Source organism: Alnus glutinosa, chromosome 11 (genome assembly GCF_958979055.1).
Source record: "Alnus glutinosa chromosome 11, dhAlnGlut1.1, whole genome shotgun sequence".
NCBI lineage: Eukaryota > Viridiplantae > Streptophyta > Magnoliopsida > Fagales > Betulaceae > Alnus > Alnus glutinosa.
Genome location: NC_084896.1, coordinates 15,373,570 through 15,396,098, shown reverse-complemented (window position 1 = coordinate 15,396,098; position 22,529 = coordinate 15,373,570). Strand labels below are relative to the sequence as shown.

The 22,529-nt window shown below is 38.1% G+C and overlaps 1 pseudogene; it reads left to right on the top strand.

Moving 5' to 3' along the window:
- The first annotated feature begins 16,531 nt into the window (after positions 1–16,531).
- On the top strand, positions 16,532–21,823 carry LOC133881132 (flavonol 3-O-glucosyltransferase F3GT2-like; annotated as a pseudogene).
- The last annotated feature ends 706 nt before the right edge of the window (positions 21,824–22,529 follow it).

The window sequence follows — 22,529 nt, the reverse complement described above, 5'->3', positions numbered from 1 at the left end:
ACACAGTTGCAATGGCTTGAGAGAGAACAAATCAGCTCCAATAATCTCACAAAAAACTCTCTAAGCTCTAGTGGAATTCAATACCGAATTCTTGCAATTCTCAATGCTCAGGGGCCACTATTTATAGGCTGAGGTTCAAAATGGGCGACTGTAGTGAAATATGAGGGTGCCGTCCGGATGGTGGACATGGGTCGTCCGGACGGACAACTGTGCGACCGGAAGTTCTGAGATTTTCGCTGAAGATCTTTCCTGTTTGAGAGCCGCGTACGAACGATGGCACGTCCGCTGCAAGTAATTTTCATATAAGGCTTTGCGCGTCCGGACCATGGGGGATGGCCGTCCGGACGGTTAATCTTCAACATGCAATTTCCATATCCGATAAGCACGGGTCCGGACCAAGAGAGGCTAGCGTCCGAACGGTTGAAGTTGAATACGCAATTTCCATATATGTTGAACACGCATCCGAACCATGCTGACAGACGTCCGGACGGTTGAATTTGAATTGCGATTCTTGCCTTATAAATGAGCACGTCCGGATGAGAATCCACGTCGTCCGGACGGTTGTAGCAATCTTGCCATATTTGAACTTGGAAAGAATCTGAAGCTTGATCGAATACTGAGAGGCGTCTGGACGGGCTGCTGAGACGTCCGAACGGATGCAAGCTAGAACAGAAGCTTCTCGACACAGTGTAGGGACCGGACGGAAATCCACGTCATTCGGACGGATGATGCTTGGTCTGTCGGGCGTCCGGACGGTATGGCACGTCGTCCGGACGGATAGAACAGTGGATAGATAAGCGTCCGAACGGGATGACACGTCGTCCAGATGGCTGACAGGGGACCGAAAATCTTCTGACTTGCAAGCAATGCAGAGTCTTCTGAAAGTACTCTGAATAGTTGAATCCCTGTTAAAAAACATCTTTACATACAAGTGATTTTTTCCAACCAGAATGTAGCCAATCATAACCTAACAAACCACTTCGCAATAATACGAATCAATTGTACTATAGTAAGTGTTAGGTTTTGATTGGCTACATTCTGGTTGACAAAATCACTTGTGTGTAAAGATGCTTTTAATAGGGATTCCACTATTCAGAGTGATGTCAGAAGTTTCTGTTCTGCTCACAAGTCAGAAGAATTCAGAGTCCCTGTTAGCCGTCCGGACGACGTGTCATCCCATCCGGACGCTCATCTGTCCACTGTTCCATCCATATGGAAGACGAGCCTTACCGTTCGGATGCCCGACAAACCAAGCATCATCTGTCCAGACAACGTGGAATTCAGTCCGGACCCTTCACTGTGTTGAGAAGCTTCTGTACCAGCTTGCATCCGCCCGGACATCTCAGCAGCCCATCCGGACGCCTCTCAGTACTCGACCAGCTTTAGATTCTTTCCAAGTTCCGAATAAGGGAAGGTTGATTCAACCGTTCGGACGAAGTAGATTCCCATCCGGACGCGCGTCTCCAATTGTAATACCCGTATTTTAAGATATTGAGTAAAATATCTTAAAATATGATTTAAGGCCTAATAATAGGAATAATATACATATGAATATTTGTGGAATAAATATTCATCAAGATGGGTATAAATATTTAAGAAATTAAATATTTATTAGAAATATGTGTATAAGTATATAAGAGTTAAATGGATTAGAATTAAACTAAGTCTAATTCGATCGATCGATTATAGAATCGATCGAGCGATTGTTTAATGTCTTAAAATCGATTGTGCGATTAGGGAATCGAACTCTTATTAGAAGCCGAAATCGATCGATCGATTAATTAATCGATTGAGCGATTTAGTTATATAAGTGCTGAAACGGATGAAAATTTGGCTAAGTATAATAGATCGATCGATTATTTTATAGTGTAAAAAGTAGATCAATCTACCTACTGTTCAAGTAGATCGATCGACATAAAAGTGGATCGATCGACTTTCTGCAGAAAACAGATTCATGCACCGAATCTCTGAAAATCTGATATTTAATACCAAATCTCCCCAAATCTTCTCCCCAGCCGTTAGATGCGGTCATTTTGGAGCAATCTTGGCCTTTCATTTCACTATAAAAGGAGCCCAATCCATTCCTTCAATTATACATCTCATTTCTCTCCCAAAACTCTCTCAATTTCTCTCCCAATCTCTCTCAAATTCTGCCTCTCTCTCTTTCAATTTTGGGTCCAGCAGCAAAGGTAGAAGAAATCCAAAGCTCTCCCCCTCCCGTGGGTAAGTCTCTCTCCCAAGCTCTTTCTCCTTCTCTATCTCTTTGTCTCTCTCTCGGCTATACTGTGAAGGAAGAGGAAGAAGAAGAGAAAAAGAAAAAGAAAGAAAAGGGAAAGGAAAAGGAAATGATATTTAGTTTTTTAAAGTTTTGTTCTAATATTGTTGATTATATGAGTTATTTATTAATTAATCTAATGTTTTTAAGATGTATTTCTAAACAGGGTATTTCAAGCGGAGTATTGAATATAAAAATACGCCGTTATGATGCCCGAATAAAAAATATATTACTTTACAAAAACGCCGTTACGCTGCGCAAATATTTTTAAGTATTTTAGATATTATTGATATTAATGCCGTTATGCTGCCCGGACTTTATAAAGAATAAAATAAGGTTATAAAGCTCATTATTTATATTTAGTAAATTATATATATATATATATATATATATGTTTTTTAATGATAAAACTTTTATAATGCTATGGGTATTTTAGTTATTATAAATGCTATTATAATGCCTGCATGAAATACGTGGCATTATAATTAAACTAATTTATACGCCGTTACTATGTCTAGATAATGTTAGAGATTATAATAAGGTTTAAAGGTTAAAAATGGGAATAACTTTAAAATGTATTGTCAGTGAATTATATTAATTCACTATTGTTTGTATTAAATTATTGCAGTGAATATTTATCTGTAAACACTTTCCGAAGCGGGAAATAACTGTGAGTATTTTTACTCACTGAGGATCATACATGGTTGTTTTCTATAATGTTGTGATTTCTGCTTTATTTAATTATATGCATAGGAATAGTATATTGCATACTGTTAATAAAAATTATGCAGGCATACCGCCTGTGCGAAAAACAATAATAAGTACAAGTTGGCTGTTGGGATGGTCAATGTGCTAGGCAAGTTATGGCTACTTAATTGACTGTCGGGATGGTCAATGTACTTGGTTGTCGGGATGACCAATGTACTAAGTATGCTACTTTGACTACTAGTGCGGAAAAGCTAAGAAAACATGGTAAGGGAGTCTATGCTCCAATAATTAGTCGCTTAAACGAACAGGGATTTAATGGCCCTGGTATGAGAGGAGTGCAAAAAGAGAATAATTAAGACTCTACATATAAAACTGTCATTACATCATATCATTGCATCGTATATTGTTAAATAAATCAGTAATCATCATATTATTGAAAACAGTGGACTCACTTTAGTGTTTTGTGTTGTTGTTTTCTTTCTGTATTATGTGTCAAATCAGGTTATGAAGAAGAAGAATATCAGGACTATCCAGACACTTAGGTGGATCCTGACACTAGTATTTGAGGCTAGACCGCCTCCCTTTTTGGGAACTACTATGTTGTAGTTCATTAACTTAGTTTAAAGACAATATTTATGATTCTACAGTTATGTCGTCATTAAACATTAGATGTTTTGGCTTGTATGACTACTTATGCCCTGTGAGGCATGACTACTACTGCTTTGTATAATTATGCTGACTTACTTATTATATCTATCTTGAGGTATTTCAGTAGAAGCTCTGAAGTGTTACTTAATTCCAAAGTTTGTATTATATTTATATATATTCCGTTGCCAACATATAACTCTGATGAGTTAGTAACGTTACGTGGAAATCGAAAAATTTTCACTTACGCTTTTTGTAAAAGCGGGGCGTTACACCAATAGGCAAGAAACGCAATTCAAACATCACCGTCCGGACGTCAGTCAGCCTAGGTCCGGACGCGCGTTCAACAGTTAAGGAAATTGCCAATTTGACTTCAACCGTCTGGACGACTGCCTACCACTGTCCGGACGCACGCATAGCAGATATGGAAATTGCGTGTTGAAGTTCAGCCGTTCGGACGTTCATCCCCTATGGTCCGGACGCGCGAAGCCTTATATGGAAGTTACTTGCAGCGGACGTGCGACCGTTCGGACGACTGTGCCTTACTGTCCGGACGTGGCTCTTAAATAGGAAAGATTTCTCAGCGAAATTTTTAGAAAAATCTGTTGCACAGTTGTCCGTCCGGACGGCGTCCGTACATATTACAGCAGTCGCCCATTCTGCACCTCAGCCTATAAATAGAGGCCCCTGGGCATTGAGAACTGCAAGAATTCGGTATTGAATTCCACAAGTGTTCAGAGAAGTTATTTTGAGAGATTATCGAGCTGATTAAGTTTCCTCTGAAGTCGTTGCAAGTGTACTGTTGCTGTGCTACATCTAAAGGGGTCGGCCCTAAGGTCAAGGATTCCATTGAAGACCCCTTCAGGTAGGAGACCTGGTTGGGAAGCGTTCGTGTTGGGTTACACGTTAGAGATCAAGGTACGACCACTGCATCGGGTGTATGTGAGTGTTACTGTCTTGTATCTAGCTTTGTCTTCTGAATAGTGGATATCCTGGGTTTGGCTACCCCGGAGTGGTTTTTCACTTAACTGAGTTTCCACTTCGTCAACAAAATATTTGTCTCATTTAAATTCTACATTGTGATATTTTGTTGCACACTATTGCACACACTTGCTATTTATTTTTAGAAGTCAATTTTAATTTTTCAGTAAGGGTTATCGAACCACAGAGATTGGGGGTTGTTTTGCGTAACGGGATACTTAAATAGCGTATTTAACTTAACTTTGAAAATGAAACTAAAAGTAAAGTTGTAGAATTGAAGCTACAACGAATCAAGTGATAAAAACAAGAAAATGAAAGCAAACTTAAAAGAAAACTTAGGGTAATGATCTTATCAAATCCTCAACCAATGGAATGCTTAAAGTCTAAATGGATCTTCCTAACATGCATGATATGAGCGCGTATTGGGCGTCAACCATTACGATGACCTCGACATGAAAATACTTTAGTTAAGATGTAATGATAAAGCACCTAGTTTCACATCAATCACTTACCACGTGTAGAATTGAAGCTACAACGAATCAAGTGATAAAAACAAGAAAATGAAAGCAAACTTAAAAGAAAACTTAGGGTAATGATCTTATCAAATCCTCAACCAATGGAATGCTTAAAGTCTAAATGGATCTTCCTAACATGCATGATATGAGCGCGTATTGGGCGTCAACCATTACGATGACCTCGACATGAAAATACTTTAGTTAAGATGTAATGATAAAGCACCTAGTTTCACATCAATCACTTACCACGTAAAGATTTAAACTACAATGAAAAAGCAATTATACTACCAAAGGTGTGGGGGATTGATGCTCCCTAGCTTACTACTCTATAAAACATCCTAATAAGCATACACAATACGTGGAAACCCTAATTAGGCCACAATAATAAGATATCTAAGTTCACACCGATCACATCACGTAAAAGTTACACTACAATTGAAAAACGGTTTAGACTACCAAAGGTGTGAAATGACAGGTGCTCCCTAGCATACCCTATAAGGTGACTCTAACAAGTAAACACACATTATGTCAAATAGCACCATTGTAAAAGGCATCGTTCTCTTTCAAGAACGTTGATTTTACTCAAGAAATCTAAGACAACTCATAGACAAGTTAACTCTTTTTCAAGAATAAATGGATTGGAATATTGAATACAAAACCTTTTAGCATGGGTTTTGCAATCCTCTAGCCCTACACAATCATCAAACATATCAAGAAAAAACTCAAGAACATCAAGAACACTCCATGGCTTTTGGAAAAGATTTGATCAAAACCCTAAGGTAGAGTTTAGCTACACATGATTAAACTAATCTAGACATGAAAATTAATCAAAGACAGAGAAGAAACAAGTTAAAAATTAACTAAGAACAATATATTTACAGTATGGAATTCGGATTACACAAAATAAATTAAAAGAAAACACAAGCCTAGACTAGAAAATGAAGAACAAGGAAGAAAATGAAGAAGAACAAGCTCTCTGGAATTAAGCCCAGAAAACGTGCATCAAAGTAAACTAAAACACAAGAATTTAAAGTGATACACCTGAGAAAATATGAAACCCCCAAAAGATGCATAAAATAAACCTAAATCATAATTCCATATATATAGGAAATTGGATTTACAAAAAGACTACAAGAGTTAATTCAATCCAAGTATTCAGAGCTGGTCACCGTCCATTTCTGTCCATAGAACTCAACTTTAGATTTAGATCGCACAAAGATTTGGAAATATCTGGACCTTCTAGAAGATGCGAAGTTTGATCGATCAAAATATTTTCGATCGATCAAACTTCGATCAATCAAATATCTTTATGCTTTGAGAATCGATCAATTGCATCTGGATCGATCGAAGTTGGGTCGACTGAAAGTCAATCGATCAAATTATTGGCTGTACAAATAATCAATCGATCGAAATGCCTTGGACGATTTTTCATCTTTTCAGGATCAACATCGAACTCTAGAAATGACCAAATTGCCCTTGATGTATTTTCAAGTCTACTTCAAGTGTTTTGAACTAGATTTCAACTAAAACCTGAAAATAAGACATAACACAAAACTACAACAAAACGTTATATATACAACACAAACTATGTCTTGAATTGAATAATTCAAGACTTATCAACAGCTCATAAGTTTGAAGAGATCCCACCAACTCTTCAATCTTCATCTCTCATAAGTCTTTGCTTTCTTCAATTGTAGTTACCTTGATTCTGAAACGCTCAGGCAAAGATCTCAGAATTTTACGGATGAGTTTTACATCCGAGACGGGTTTCCCAAGACTCACCATTGAGTTTCTTAGGTCGCTCATTTTGGAGTAAAACTCTTCGAGTGTCTCTTCTTCCAACATCTTAATTTCTTCAAATCTAGAAATCAACATTTGAAGTTTGGCAGATTTAACAAGTTTTCTGCCTTCATATGTTGTTTCTAAGATTTCCCATGCTTCTTTAGTAGATTCACTATTTGAGATTCTTGAGAATTCAGACGGTGAAAGTGCTTGACATAGAGCATGAAGGGCTTTATCATTGAAAAGTCGTGCGTTTTTCTCAGGGACTGTTTGGGGAGTTGCATCCGTTGGTTTAGTCCAACCAGCTTCAACAATTTTCCAACAGTCAATGGATTTTAAAAAGAATCGCATACGAGCTTTCCAATAGCCATAGTTCGTACCATCAAAGGTAGGAACATTATTAAGATTTAGAGACATTTGAAATAAAAACTAGAAGTCAAAAGGAAAGATAACACTCAAGAATTGAATCTTAAACAGAGTGTACCAAGCTCTGATACCAATTGAAAATTAAAGGACTTCTAATTTAACAAGTGTGTGCAATAGTGTGCAACAAAATATCACAATGCGAAAAATAAAGAGACAAATATTTTGTTGACGAAGTGGAAACTCAATTAAGAGAAAAATCATTCCGGGGCAACCAAACCTAGGATATCCACTATTTAAAAGACAAAGTTAGTTACAAAGCAGTAGCACTCACATACCCTTATCCAGTGGTCGTACCTTAAACTCTGACGTGTAACCCAACACGAATGCTTCCCAACCAAGATACCTACTTAAATGGGTCTTCAATGGAATTATTTACCTTAGAACCGACCCTTAAGATAGACTTCAGTTCAGCACAGCAATAGCACTTGGTAACGGCTTGAGAGAGGACGCTTCAACACAATAACTCTTACAATAAACTCTCTAAGCTTCTACGGAATTCACTACCAAATTCTTAAAATCAACATGGCTAAGGGCCTCTATAGAAGACCTAAATCGATTCTGATTAAGTTTTCCTAGGTGCCATCCGGACAGTAGACATATGGCATACGGAAGGACAATTGTGCAACCGGCTTTTCAAATTCGCACGATTTTCTTTCTTGAATTGAGCCGTGTCCGGACGGTGTTGCCCTAGCGTCCGGAAAGTTGCATTTTAGTTGCACGCAATTTCCATATCAAGGCTATGAGCATCCGGACCATGAAGGCTGACGTCCAGAAAGTTGAATTGATGCACACAATTTCCATATATGAAGCTTGAGTGTCCGGACCATGAAGACTAACGTCCAGACGGTTGAACTTTGTATGCACGACTTGCCTTATGAAGGAGAGCGTTCGGACGGGAACACACATCGTCCGGATGGTTGCAGTTGTCTTCCCATATATGTGTTTTGAAAAAAATTTCATAACTGGTCGAACACTTAACGGCGTCCGGATGTGTTGCTGAGACATCCGGATGAATGCAAGCTGGAACAATTCGACGTTTCTCGACACAGAGGAAGGTCCAGATTGAAAGTTCTCGTTGTCCGGACGGATGATGCTTGGATAGTCGAGCGTTCAGACAGATGCAAGGGTTCAATTTTTCTGACTTGGAATCTGTACAAAATCTTCTAGAACATTTCTCTGAAGGAGACTTCTGAAAATGATTCAACCCCCGTATAAAAGCATCATTACATGAAAGTGATTTTGTTCAACAGAATGCAGCCAATTACAAACCAACAAAGTGCAACCTTCTGGACGCTAGGGCAACACCGTCCGGACGCGGCCCTATTCAAGAAAGAAAATCAAGCGAATTTGGAAAGCTGGTTACACAATTGTCCATCCGGAAGCCCTCAGCTACCTTCCGGACGCCGCCTAGAGAAAACCAAATCAGAGGCGATTTAGGTCTTCCGTAGCCTATAAATAGAGGCCTCTAAGCATGTATTTTTTAAGAATTCGGTATTGAATTCCGTAGAGCATAGAGAGTATATTTTAGGAGTTGTTGTGCTGATCCGCTCACTCTCTAGTCGTTGCCGTTGTGTGCTGTTGTTGTGCTGAAACTGATATCTATCTTAAGGGTTGGCCCTCAGGTAAAGGATCCCATTGAAGACCCCTTCAAGTAGGTGACTTGGTTGGGAGGCGTTCGTGTTGGGTTACACGTTAGAGTTCAAGGTACGACCACTACATAAGGGTATGTGAGTGCTACTACTTTGTAACTAGCTTTGTCTTCTGAACAGTAGATATCCTAGGTTTGGCTACCCCAGAGTGGTTTTTCTCTTAATTGAGTTTCCACTTCATTAACAAAATTCTTATGTCATTTAAATTCTATTTTTATATTACTTTGTTAACACATTGTGCACACACACACGGTTAAAATAGAAGTCATCTATTTTTCATATATTTCTTTGTATTTTTTCAGGGAAAAATGTCTTCAAGCAGCTCTCAACGTAGGGTAAGACAGAGGACAAAGGAAGGCATAGCTGCCACCAGAGCAAGTGGAAAACAGGCAAGCTATCCCTGAGAGGAGCATTATTAGAGTAGATATAATGGTAGCTCCTCTGGATATTATTTATGAGATTATCCAGGGCAATCACTGGGGAAATCTATACACCTGTGCATGCTAGGCATATCCCGGGCTGGTGTGTGATTTTTATGGGCACCTGGAGGTCGTACAAGATGATGACAATGGGATCATCCTTTAGACAACGGTTCAAGGGCACACAATTCAACTTGATCCTCGTTTTGTCAGCAATATTATTGGGGTCCCAGTGCTCAAAATTTCATCTATTCCATTTTCTAACATATTGGAGCCTCCTAGCTTTGAGCAGCTTAGGGATTTCTTTCATGCTCATCCACAGGGCGACGAGCGAGCACATGTTCATATCAAGATTGATGCTTTTTCTCCCTCGCATCGCCTACTTGCGAAGATTGTTTTGCACAATCTTTGGCCCACTGTTTGTAGGAGTGAGCTTGTTTTAAAGAGAGCTCAATTTTTGTATGCCTTGGTTATTAGGATGCCTTTTTGCTTATGCAAGAACAACCTCAACACTACACTTGAGATGAGAGATGATCTTGCTACAGGTCTTCCTTTCGCATGCTTGGTCACGAAGATCTATCTTCAGGTTGTGACAGACATCTCTACTGAGCCCATAATGAAAATTCAAGATCCTCTTGGGAGTTAAACTCTTATGAAGTCTAATGCCCAGCTACGGAATGAAGGTTAAGGAGAAGCTCCACAGCTTCCTCTAGTTCAGTTTAAGCTACCTACAGGAGCTTCCTCTTCTCGGACTGCTCTTCAGTCTCCTCCTTATGATGCTGGATATACTTAGATTATGGCTGCATTGAGTTCTATTCAGCAGTATGTCAGCTCTATTCAGCGGGAGGTTAGATCCATCAATGTCAGAGTTTAGCAGTGCCAGCTTAATATCCATGAGTGTCTCAAGCACCATCATCCCGATGAGGATTGATTGTTATTCCCTATATTTTTCTTGTCTTTTATTGGTTCTTTTCTTGAGACTATTTACTTTTATTCTTGTTGCTAAATATTAGTATTTTTGCTACTAAGGGATTTTATATACTCTGTTTACCCTTGTCCTGTTGAGACATTAAAGAGGAGTATTTTATAGCTGTGGGTTTTCTACTTTATTTACCCTTTTTCCGTTTGAGACAAAAAGGGGGAGTATTTTTTGTTTTGGACCGAGAATGCATTTTTTTAAATCTGTCAAATGATTTTTGTCCAAGAATGGCCAAAGGGGGAGTTTGTTAGTTTGTGTTGGTTGCATTTTGTTTAACAAAATCACTTTTATGTAATGTTGTCATTTTATCAAGGATGCCATTTATTTCAAAGTCTTCATTTCAGAAAAGTGTTTGAAGATGTTCGAAGAAGATTCTGTGCAGATTCCAACTCAGAGAAGTCGGATCCCAAGTTTTCGTCCAGATGGCCCAGTCATGCGTCCGGACGCCCATCAAAGTCTAGAAGATTCGAACAGTTCAAAGTTGCATCCGTTCGAATGTCATGGCAACACGTCCGGACACTGTTCAGAGTTCGAGAAGTTTTCGAATTTCCTTTGCAGACATGTATATGGGAAGACAGCTGCATCCGTCCGGACATCAGGGCAACACCGTTCGAACGAGGTCCTTTATAAGGCAAGACGTGGAGAAGAATTGCAACCGTCCGGATACTGTCCTTATTATGAGAATTGCATGCAGCAAAGTTGCAACTGTCTGAATGCTAGGGTAACATCGTCCGAACGCGACCTTTATATGGAAAGCGTGAAGCACGGTATGGAAAGGCGGTTGCAGCTCTCCGTTAAGATGCACTCAGCTTCTGTCCGGACGCGGCTTAGAGAAGTTCGTTTCTGACTCGACTTAGGTTTTCTTAAGCCTATAAATAAAGGCCTCTAGGCATGTAAAAATTATGAATTCAATGTTGAATTCTTCTGTACTTAGAGAAGGTGTTTAGGTAGACATTGTGAAGATCTGCTAGCTCTCTACGGGTTGCCAATGTGTTGTTACTGTGCTCGTGTTGAAGTCTATCTTAAGGAGGAGCCCTAAAGTAAAGGAATCCATAGAAGACCCCTTCAAGTAGGAGGCTTGGTTGGGAGGCGTTCACATTGGGTTACGTGTGAGAGTGCAAGATACGATCGTTGCATCGAGTATGTGAGTGTTACTGTCTTTGTACTAGGTTTGTCTTCTGATAGTGGATTTCCCTGGTTTGGCTGGCCCGGAGTGTTTTTTCTATTAATTGAGTTTCCACTTCGTTAACAAAATATTTGTCTCTTTTAATTCCACACTTTTGTTATTTTGTTACACGTTGCACACACACACGGTTAAATTAGAAGTTATTTATTTTTCAAATAGCAAAATTTTCATCCCTGTTTATGGTGTCTGTGTTCGAAAATAAATTGAAAAAAATAAGAATTTTTGGAATGTGCTCACTTTCTTTGTGTTGTCACCTTCTCTGTGGAATGTGCTCATTTCGAGTAGTAACCTATTGTATTCTGAAAGAATACAGATATTGCTAGGGAAGAGGACCTACAGATATTGAGTAGTTCTGAAATGAATTCCTTTTGAGTGTAAATTTTGCACTTAATTCTTTTTCTTTTTAATGATTTGAAGTGATTTATTTAGTAATAGATGAAAATCAAGACATCAAGAAAGCCCTCTGTTTTTTATTGCTAAGGAAGAGGACCTACAGTCTACAGTGAAATACAAATCTTATAATTCATCAAAAAATATGTTAATCAATAACTATAGAGTATAGCATCGTGTTGCTTATTATGTTGTTGCTTTTCTTCAATATGTTTGAATCTTTAGGTTGTTGGCTCTCGATGTTGGCCACTAATTTCAAGGTACTGGGCATTGACAAGAACGCAATCACCTGAGTGGATATGATTAATGCTTTATATAGTTTTGGATATGGTATTTCTTATTAATCATCTAAGCAAAAATTGGGTTCTAACAAATAAACTCACAGATAAACTCAGTTAATATATTTGGAGTTCTTCCTCGGCATCAAGTGTCCAACTATTTTGTTTAGTTTCGTAAGGTGCTGCATTTTACTATTTTGGAGTTCTATATATTCAATTATTTACTTCGGATCATTTAAAAATTGTGTGTTTATCTCTAATCCAGCTTCTGATCTGGTATTTTTTTACAGTGATGAGGACGTACGTTGTTCGTTTTGTTAAAATGTTACATCCAATGGGTGCGTTTAGCTTTGAATGTACCTTGGACAGAGTAATTGAAGAACTTAAGAGTTACAATGACTTTTCCATTCACTGGGTAATTATTTTGGATCCTGTCAATGTCTCTTTTTATTTTGTTATGTACTTACAGATTTGATGGACTATCTTCTATATAATTGCACATTTTTTCTTCTCAATGGTTGTAATTGAAATTCTATGTTGCCTGTCTATGTTGGAACTGCACCCTGGTGCCTTTGATTTTATGATATATTTGTAAAATGGTTGGAGTCAAAGTTTGATGTAAATGACAAATTTCACATTTAGGTAGCTCTAAATCAATGCGTTAATTAGTTTCTATGAACTAGGGAAGCTTGTGTGTATATTTCTTAAGGTCCCACTCTTGATGAATTAGAATTAGTGTTTTACAACCATATAGTGAAATGTAAGAACATTAGTTAAAGCTATCAACATAATAGAAGTTGCTCATTTGAGGAGAGTTAAATATTGAGATTGGTTTTGATTTGTTAAAATTTTATGTTAACATATACAGTTTTGTTTAGTGCTGAGTACTTTCACTTATAACCTCAAAGATGTGGTTATCCATATAGTGCGAAGTCAGGCTTCTTCCATGGGGAAATCTGGCAAATTGATTTGAAATTGAACCTGGGTCTTGGATGCTACTTAATACTGATAATTAGGGGTGAGCATGGGCAGGGAGGAGCGGTTTTCTCCCCTTTTTGGCCCCGCCCCGCACCTTTTCTCAACTTGCAAACCGCACAAAAAAGGGAGCATCCGTGAGGTGCGGGGTGATGCAGGGCGATGCGGGGCGGGGGTGTGGGTTGTGCGGGGCGGGGCGGGTTTAATACCTAGATCTAGAAAAATGAGAAACCAAACCAAAGTTAGATTTTCTTAGGAACCAAACAAGAAAATCAAATTCAAACAAATCACATAAGTCATATTCAAACAAATCACAAAAAAAAAAAAAAAAAAATGAGGAAAACATGAAGATAATTCATTGTAAATGTGATGAAAGTTCAAGAAGATTAAGTGAAAAGATCAGATTTTGTACCTTTATTTGCTGAGAATATTGATAGATAAGAACTTGAGCGTATTGAATTGGAGTATATAGGTGTTTTGTTGGGTAATGTTGGAGTATAGGCGTATTGAGTTGGAGTATATATTAGTTGTTAATGTAATCACTACTTCCCATTCCAACTGAATATAAGCACTTGTTAAGGTACCAGATGCAGGAAATAGTGAAGAAGAAGAAGAAGAAGAAGAGGCAAAGGGGTGCAGCGCTAGGAAGTAGGAAGAAAAGAAAGGAAAAAATGAGGAGGGGGGGGGGGGGGAGGGGGTTGTTCGGCGCAGGAGGTTAAGTACATTAGGGTTAGAGATTTTTTATTTTTTATATTTTTTTATTCACGCAAGGCTGGGTGGGGCTCGGCGGGGATTCGGGGATAAAAAATAACTTAAACCCGCAACCCGCCCTGCCCCGTCCCGCATAGGTTGGTTAAAATCCAACCTGTACCCGTAAAGAAAAACTAAAACCTGTGTTTTTAGGGGTGGGGCGGGGCGGGTCCGCGGGTTTTTGCTCGCCCCTACTGATAATGGCTCTCCTATGCCTCAGGTCAATATAATAACGTTATCATTTCTTATGTAGCGTATCTACCACTATATAGTATATGTATGATCTTGTGTTTTTTTGTCCTTGTATTATTTCAATTTATATTTATTAATAAGGTGGGAAGTACTTCACCAATACCTGCTTCATAATTGAACCATCACAATTGGAAGCCTCGATATGCAATGCCATTAATCATTATTTTCTCCACTCTATTCTCACTTAAAGTAACTGTGTGACTTAGAAGCCAAGAGTTTAGCATGCCAAGTTAGCAATCATTTGTAAATCATGTGTACAAATTAAAAATTTAACCCCTGTTACCCCACTGATGTAAGATATTGACAACATATGATGGTTGTACCATAGAATTTTTCATTACTTGATGTTTTTGATTAGAGGAGCATAAAGGGATATCAAACTGCTTAATTAGAAGTTGTCATCAGCCTTTCTTCCCTCTCCATAGAAGGATCAATTATATATACATGCGCTTGAGCACAAGAAGTATACTAATGGTGTATTAAAAACAAATATTTTTTTAAAAAAAAAAAAAATTAAGGGTATTAGCATCGACTACTGGCCTATTAATTTTTCATTTTTATTTTTTAAGGTATTAGCGTTGACCCAGTCGACACTAATGACCTATTAAAATATATATATATATATATATATATATATATATATATATATATATATATATATATTTCATTTTTAGGGTATTAGCGTCGACAGGGTTGACGCTATTGACCTATTAATTATTTTTTTTATTTTTTATTTTTAGTGTATCAGCGTCGACATAGTTGTCGATGCTGAGTCGACGCTAATAGTCTATCATTAATGTCGACTTATGGTGTATGTGGTATAAATTTTAGCGTCGACCATATATAGCATTAGCGTCGACATATGTCAACGCTAATAGCCTTTTATCAGCGTCGACCCTTGAGTCGACGCTAATGAGCATTAGCATCGGGCTTTTAGCGCTAACTTATTAGCGTCCACTATGAGTCGACGCTAATGAGCAAAATTTTTGTAGTGGAAACACCCTATTGACTTGGGCATCGAAGTATCCTTTGTTGGTACCTAGCTCTGGCGAGTCATCAGTGTATGTTTCATTCTTTGCGGATCTTCTTTGTTGGACTTCCGGTGTGTGCTCAACTTTATCAACAATAATTATAAAAATATTAAAAGAACAAAAAAAATTGAAAAAAATTGGTCCACTATATCAATAATAATCATAAAAATATTAAAAGAATACAAAAATATCTATTTTTCGTCCATATATACATATTTGGGAAAAGTCCACATACACTCTCAAACTATTACTCAATTGACTATGTCTGTTCGAAACTATCAACAAGTTGTCAATATCCCTCCCAATGTCGAAAACAGCTTTAATACAATAAAATCTTGAAAAAAAAACAAAACTAAAATTAAAAAAGAAAAACGCAAAAACTATGAGTAGCTCGGCCATCCTTAGCCAAATGAAATAAAATCAAGTAGAATATCAAAAACTACCAATGAAGTAAAAAGCATGAACATTATTCTTGCTCCATTAATGTAAGACGGCAGGTGAGGCTTGGGGTGGCTCCACCCCTTTGTCTTATTTATTTGTTTCTTTTTTTTTTTTTTTGAAATTTAAATATAATGATATTTTTATCTTATTAAAAAAAAATTATAGTCATTTTAATCTTTTTACATTTTGATGCCTGGCTACAATTTAATACTTCTGGGATGACTATATATATATATTATACACGGACCCACCTAATATTTTGATGATACCAAAACTTCCCCGATGACTTTGGAATGGCCACCTATCATTAGTACTACTATCTGTAAGGGCTCCTTAAAAGAAAAATATTAGAGCTCGTTTTAATGCATTTATATAGTTTTTTTATACTGGTATAACGCTTTATTTTTTTAATAAAAGTGAAAGAAATTAAGCTGTAATTTTTAGTCTTTTCATTAAAAGTAGGGTTTTAATGTATTTATATAGTTTTTTTATACTGGTATAACACTTTATTTTTTTAATAAAAGTGAAAGAAATTAAGCTATAATTTTTAATTTTTTTATTAAAAGTAAGGTGTCATGTCAGCATAGAACGACTTAAAAAAAACACTAATCACACTAGAAAGAGCTCTAACATTTTTCAATGATGTTATTAATTCTTTTTTGTAATTTGATATCTCATATCTCTTTATAATTACTTTAGATCGAGTAAATTCTCTCACATTTTAATTCCTACAAATACTTCTAGGATGATCACTGTGATGGTCACCAAGATTAATCACTGGTCTCTTCCACCTCTCTCTAATCTCACTCTCAAGCCCTTCCCTTCTTCCCAGCTTCTTAATTTCCCACCATGCAAGTGATCACCAAAAGCTCTGAGGAGAAACATGTGGCCCTCTTGGCATTCCCATTAGGCAGCCACCCCTTCAGTAGCCTAAGCCTGCTGTGTAAATTGGCAAGCGCTGCCCCAAACATTCTTTTTTCATTCTTAAACACGGCAAACTCCAACCACTCAATCCTCTCAAAAACAAAAGTTGACGACGTTCCACGTAACATCAAGTTCCACGATGTCGCAGACGGAGTGCCTGAGGGTCATGTGGTTAGCGTTCGTGAGGCTGTAAACCTTTTCCTCAAGGCCATGCCTAGAGCTTCAAAAGGGGAATCACCTGCTTGCTCTCGGATGGATTCTTCACTTGTGCTGCGGGGATTGCCGAGGAAATGAATGTTCCATGGATCCCTATTTGGGCACCTTTGCCGTGCTCTCTCTCCGCTCACATTTATACTAACCTCATTCGCGAGCGTTGTGGCAATGGTAGTGGGAAACTGGATTTTATTCTAGGGTTGTCGGCCATGCATATTGCCGACTTGCCGAAGGAGGTACTCAATGACGGAGGAAGGGGGGGCCGGTAGGGGCCATGGCCCCCCCTCCCACGCTTAAGAAGAAAAAAAATAAAAAATTATAAAAGAAAAAAAATAGTAGTAAATTAAACCTGTAAATGGCCAGGGACATTTCGTAGAGGACTAAAGGAAAGGTCTCCGAGTTCAATTCGAACCGGATTGGACTAGGTCAGAAAACTTGGTGCAAAAACCAATGCTAGGGCTTAACTAGCTGATAATCAAAGACCCAAAAGAAAGTTTACTGATAAAAAGGGAAAAGGAATTTCTATATATACACCAAAATGAAAAAATTAAAAAGGGAGAAAGAGGTAGATTTGGCATATTCTCTCGGTCCAATAAGCCTTAAGGTTTAAGAATTTTAAGTTTTTGGTATAACTTGTGATTTAACACTCAAATTCAACAAATAGCAGCTCTAATCCCCTTATTTATTCTACTTTTCTATTTGCAAATGAAAACTTTTAACTTTAATGAAGTGGAAAAATCAAATTTAGTCCTTACATTTTCATGCAGTTTTCAATTTCCTCAAATAAGTCCTTGAGATTTCATCTGATTTCAAATAGGTCTATCAGTAAACTTATCGTCCAATCAGTTAACAGTATGCCACGTGGACAATTGTACATAGGAATTTATTTAAAACCATATAAAAACTTAAAGACCTAATTGTTGAGATTGAATATTTGCATTAAAAAAAATAGAGACTAATTTTGATTTTTCCCTTAATTAAACCCAGGCTAAATGCATGTGCTCTACGGGCTAATAATCACGATTTTAATTTGAAGAGAATAATAAAAATATAAAAAAATAAGTTAAGTTTAATTCATTTAAAATTCGGCTTTATATATATATATATATATACTTTAACTTCTACTTGAAAAAAAAAAAAAAATTATTTGGCCCCCTCCCATTAAAATGTCTGGCTCCGTCCTTGGAGGTACTGATCCCGGCGGGCGAAGAAGATCGAGTCGCTTCTCTCACGCAGGCTAAGTCAAATGGGATCGGTGCTGCCACGAGCTACTGCCATAATTATGGGTTCTTTCGAAGAACTAAACCCTCCCCCTCTCAACCATGATCTTAAATCAAAGTTTAAGAATGTCGGCTTTCTCTCCATATCAGTGCCAGCGCCGCCTTTACTACCTTCGACATCGGATCTGACGGGCTGCCTGTTGTGGTTGGACGGACAAAAATCAAGGTCAGTCGCGTACGTTGGATTTGGAACAGTGGCTTCTCTGCCGCAGGATGAGCTAACAGCAATAGCTAGCCGAGGCACTCCAAACGAGTGGAACTCCGTTTCTTTGGTCTCTCAGTGATAACTCGAAGGAACTGTTGCCGAAAGGGTTTCTCTCTCTGCCCTTATTTTTTTTTCTTCCTTCTCTTTCCTTTTTTTTTCTTCTTTCTCTTCCTTTTCTCGAGAAAATCTCTTCTTCTTTTTTTTCTTCTCTCTCCTTCCTTTGTTTTTTTTTTTTTTTTTTTTTTTTTTCTTTTGAAGGAGAAAACCACCGAACCGGTCAGAAATCACACTAAATTGGTCCTAGAATGCATTGACCCGGACCTAAAAGGCAATGAACCGGTTTGAAAACTAGTAAACCGGACCAATAAGGCACTGAACAGAAAAAATACCTGAACCGGATACAAAATACCAAACAAGAACCAGAATCTCCAGACCCGCACCAGAATCTTTACTGAGAGCTTCTACCGAGGGCTTGTTAGACTGGAGCACTGAGAGATCACGTCTCTCTCTGGGATCAGAACTGCCGGAACCACCAGAGGATGCCGACAGACTCCTTCAAAATTCTAACCAGAATATAGGCCACGCAACAAAGCCACAAACGATCTGAAACAAATTCCACCGGAGAAACGCCGATCGGCTGCCGCATATCCCAGCAGCCACACTCCGTCACAGGTACCCACAAGGACAAAATCGCACAGGCACGTACGGCAAGAATCGCACAAAATTGCACAAGAAGGCACAATATTGCACCCACAGATATCAAAAAAAAAAAAAAAAACTTTTTTTTTTTTTTTTTCCATCGGAGATGTTCCGATCACCATGGACATCCCCTTTTTTCTTTCTTTTTCTCTTTTTTTTTTTTTTTTTTTTTTTTTTTTTTTTTTTCGTGCGTGAAAATGCAAGAGAAAACCATTTGAAAAATGGTTTGTTTTGTTTCCAAAGGAGACACAGGCAAGCACTGGATTTTTTTTTTTTTTTTTTTTTTAATAAAAAAGAACAACAATACAAAAAGAAAAGACATCTGCGGGAAAGGAGAATTTTTGATTGAACAGCAACATAGAAGACACAAGTGACATGGGTTGGATGAAAGTTTATTTCCAATTCACGCACACCACTGTTTGACAAAACAAAAGAAATAAAAGAAAGAGAAACAGAGAATGAAAAGAAAAGAAACAGAGGACATTGATCGAACAGAGGAATGATGAGAAAACTGAAATACAAGAAATTGGAAAAAATAAATAAGAGAAATAAATCACAGGACCATTGGATCAAACATTGGCGTTAGCCTATAGCTCTGATACCATGATAGAAAACATAAACAAATGACAAATAAAGATTGCGGAGTAATAAAATAGACAAAGGAATTTTACGTGGTTCGGTCTATGATTTACATCCACAGGGTAAAGCCCTAAGGCTACATTATGCTCTTATTGCTTGAATGATTTACAATACAAATCATCCCTATTTATAGGGATATAGAGAGAATACAAAATGGTATGTAAAGAGAATATAATCAAATCATAATTGAATGTATTCAAATCTGATTTGATTATAATCAATTACAATTAATGGGGATTAAATCAAATCCTACAATATATGGAAAGTACCGTAATATACGGTATCAATATATTCTCTAACAGGATGCATGGGAAAGTAGTGCCATGGACACCCCAGAGCCAAGTGCTGGCACATGCTTCTGTAGGCGTGTTTGTGACACACTGTGGAGCAAACTCTGTTTACGAGTGTATTGTGAATGGGGTGCCACTCATCTGTAGGCCCTTCTTGGGCGATAACTACATGACCGGACGGATGATAGAGGATGTGTGGAGGATTGGTGTCAAAGTTGAGGGGGGTGTAATTACGAAGAATTGGTTGGTGAATAGCTTGGAACTCGTTTTGGCACTACAAAAAAAGGTGCAACTGTCCGCGTGTCTACTGTAGCAGTTACTATAGACACGCGGCCAATTGGCCACGTGTAATGGAGACACGTGGCTGGTGGTATAAGAAAAACAAGTGGCCGCGTGTATTTTTACACGCGGCCAATTGTTTTTATCAAATATATATTAATAAAAACAAATTTTATTAAGGTTTTGTACACTTGATAAAAATATATATATATATATATGTCTAAGAGAATTGGCCACGTGGCCAGAATTTGTGTAGGTAGGCGCGCGGGAATTGTCCCGCGCGCCACCTGACCATTACTTTCAAACATAATATATATATATATATATATACAGTCTTAGATATAGAATTGCTTTTGAAGGCATTCAGATGACTTTTTTCTGATTTTGCTAGAAAGTTAAACTTAACATTTTCATCCATGGGGACTGGGGTAGGTAATTAAACCATCATGGTCTGTTGTAAAATGATACAATAGAGTGATGAAAGGCAAACTTAATATGACTTTGTCAATCATATTCTTAACCAAAACAAATGTTGTCTTAAAGCAAACATTGTCTTGACATACATGGGCTTTGTTTATTTCGAAAGTATATATATATATATATATTATATTTAAATATTTGAAAAAGGAAAAAAAATTTCGTTAAATACTGCACGCGTACGCATTCTCTCTCTCTCACGATGTGTTCTCTCTCTCTCTCTCTCTCTCTCTCTCTCTCTCTCTCTCTCTCTCTCTCTCTCTTTCTCTCTCCGTCAGTACTGCACCACTGGCCAGCTCCCCGACCACCGCGTGGCCGGCCTTCCCTCCGGCCTTCCCGACGTCTCTCGCTCTCTCTGTATCGCTCTCTCTCTCTCTCTCTCTCTCTCCGTTAGTACTGCACACCGGCCAGCTCCCTGACCACCGTGTGGCCGGCCTTCCCAACGTCTCTCGCTCTCTCTGTATCGCTCTCTCTCTCTCTCTCTCTCTCTCCGTCAGTACTGCACTACCAACCAGCTCCCCGACCACCGCGTGGCCGACCTTCCCGACTCTCGCTCTCTCTCTCTCTCTCTCTCTCTCTCTACTGAACTTGCTCGTTCAGGAAAACCACACGTGTGGTTTTCCTTCTATTTTTTTTCTTTTTCAGTTATTAATTTTTTTTTCCTCTCAAAAAAAAAGAATTAAATTAAAAATACAATCAATAATTTAAAAAATAATTAAATTTAAATTTAAATTAAATTAAAAAAAAAAATTTAATTTTTTTTTTTTAAAAAAACAAATTGCCACATGTACTGAAATACATGCGGCCAAGTGGCCACGTGTATTGAGTACACGTGGCAGACTGTTAGCCACGTGTACTAAATACACGCGACAAAATGTGCATTTAGCTACAGCCGGATCTAACATGCGCCGCACACGTGTCCAATGACTCGTGGCCAACTGTTCGCCACGTGTACTCTGTCCGTACACGTGGCGAAGTGCATGTGGCAAATTGCTATTTTTTTTGTAGTGTGGGAGATGAACAAGATAAGGCGATGAGGGATAAGGTCAAAGCCTTGAAAAAGGTTGTGTTAGAAGCTGCTGGCCGTGCTACACCAGAGTTCAATAGTATAGTAGAGCTAATATCTAAGTCTTAATGTAGGTGTATTAATTTCTCAGCTACCACCGACATCTCTTTTCACCTAGTTAATAGTTATGGACGATGACTAAGAGCACTCCCATCAGTCTATGCATATTGGTTTCCTTCCTTATGTTTAAGAAAAATATCATTAAAAACACCAAAAACTAACATCCAGCAGATACCCTAAATTTGGGTTTTTTTGTTGGGAAGCACGGTTGCTTCCCAACCCATTATTTTAATAAATAAAAAATGGCTCTCTCCTCTCTGTCCTCTGTCCTTCCCCCATCCCTCATCCAGAAGGTCCGCCAGAAACAATTTTCCAAACACCACCGCTAGATTACTAAGAAACAACTTGTTGCTGATTTTCCTTCACTTTCTCACCAAACAAACAAATAACCACCTTAATCACACACAAAATCCAACTGTGAGAACAATCGGAAAAAAAAAATAAATAAAAAAAATAATAATAAAAAAAAAATAAAAGAAAAAGAAAACCCAAATCCATGTCTTCCAAACAAAGCAATCAGAGTACAGATTTATTGGATGAGAACTACCAGATCTTGTAGTCTTGTCGGAAAATCGGCTCTGCTCAACCGGAAATCGCGTCTCTTCCGTCAACCCATCGGAAATTCGGCCCATGTTTTGCTAGCGACGACCCAACGGAGATCCACCGAAGATGACGCCGTATCGTGGTTCTGCACCCCCGAATCGTGATCGGTCTC